Here is a 1,975-nt window from a genome sequence, read left to right as displayed (position 1 = left end):
CCATATAGATTATATCCCTTTGACAGCTACTCAAAACAAAGGCATGTTGACTGGCTTCTGATTAGACTGAAGTGGTACCAGCTAGGATCTGTCTCCTAATAGGTCAGGATTTCTGTTCTTCTACTTTGCTGATTGGCTCTGGTCATGGCGGGAAATTCAGTAAACTGTCAATGGATGATTTTGATTGCTTGTGTCTATTTCTTGATCCGCCTATGTGAGGGGCGCAATTGGAAAAGAATGCAGTGGACCAAAAGATAATGGGATGCAATGGGTTTTGATCTCTCTGCTCCAGTCAATACAATAGGTACCAGACAGGTAGACAAAGGGGTGTTGAGGATGTTAGTGAATTCAGTGGAGACCCAAAGGAAGGGGTCTGATTTAGTAACAGAAGCAAGGAAATGTTCCCTTGGATAGAATCAGATCAAATCAGGAAAGCCCTGTGATTCTCTTCTCAGCCCATTATATGTTCCATGTGTCTTATTATTTAAACCAACGTGCGGCCATTGTTGCAACTCAGAGTAAGCTTCACCTTGCTTCCAAACACCACCACACAAGAGCTGTAGCTTTATAGTTTATTGAGGGAAAAATCCAAGTCAAAATAAAGAATAAGCATTGCAAAGCTCCAAAGAATAAGGTTAAATGCAGAATATAGTTCCAAAGACCTTCAGGTAGAAACAGGAGACACAATCCTATTGGCAAAGTTCAAACCAGAGTCCCAGGTACAAGCAATGGAACAACTGCCCCATGAATCACAATGCAAGAAATCCCAAACGTACTGCTTTCCAGGCTAAGGTTATTCCATGAAGTTTCCAGGCTAGTAAGCTATGTTGAACTGACACTTTCTCAGAGTTTGCAAGAGGCCTAAATACTTTTCTAACATGAAAACATTAGGCTCTCATCATCATAAAAGCATTGCGACGACCTTTCACTGAGCTGGCTTCTCGTCTGCTGGCCAGATGAGAACTCTGCCTGACCCGGAGATCAAGGCGAGCTTGCCGGGTCAAGTCACTATCTACACTTTCGGTATCAGCATGGGAAGGCATCTGCTCGCTATCTCCTTTCTGGTGGAAATGGCTGTGTGGACACTGCACTGTCTGTGGGAGCCTCAGAAACAGGCCCAGAGATTTGAGGCACAGACAAAGAGCCAGGAAGCTGATTCCCAGCAAGAATCTGAATCCCATCATCCTCATCGTCAGAAAATAGCTCAGCCACAACAGCCATCCCATGAGATCTGAATTGTGTATTGTGGTTGTGCTACATTTCAGGTGATTTTAAATAAAAGGTGGCTGGAAATATTAATATGGTCAATGCTGGCTATCAATCCCTAAGGATCTATGGACTCTGGGGTTCATCCCTTTGGGTCTGGTTTTCAATAACAGATGGAGGTCACTTGAAGATATTTAGGTTGGTTTTGAAAACCTGACACCAAAAGCATCCTTTTCCAAACAACCTGCTTCACCTCCTTTACCTTTTGTTGTAGCATGCAAGGAATCAGTTAATGTGTGTTTGTCAACTGTAAAATAAGATAAATTAAGCTGATTGGCCAAGCAATGCCCAGGGAGATGGCTGAGCCTGAGACTTTTGGTTACTGTTACATTTTTGTTCAGGTTTGAGCTATGCAGCTGCAGAGAGAGACAGTTTTGAAGAGAGAGAGAGTTTGGAGTATAGTCTCGCTTCATGAACTGCTGAAGGAGTTTATCCACGTGGACAAGGAAAGATTATTTTAAATCTCTCATAAAAAGGACATTATGTGAGTTGGTGCAACTGATCACATTGTACATATGTTGTTCTGGATTAAGGAGAGTAAATTACTTGTTCATTATTGTTCACCTGCATGGCATATTTTCTTTGGAAAGGCAGTGTGTGGGCTGATCAAACGTGGACTACATGTGGTTTATTTTATATTACGCCACACCCTTGACCCTTCATGTGTGTCTACATGGAAAAAAGAGATGTCCTAGGTGTAAAGTTTGCC

The sequence above is a fragment of the Anolis sagrei genome, chromosome 10 (genome assembly GCF_037176765.1).
Source record: "Anolis sagrei isolate rAnoSag1 chromosome 10, rAnoSag1.mat, whole genome shotgun sequence".
NCBI classification, from domain to species: domain Eukaryota; kingdom Metazoa; phylum Chordata; class Lepidosauria; order Squamata; family Dactyloidae; genus Anolis; species Anolis sagrei.
The sequence above is the reverse complement of the archived record's forward strand: the minus strand, read 5'-3'. Positions refer to the sequence as shown.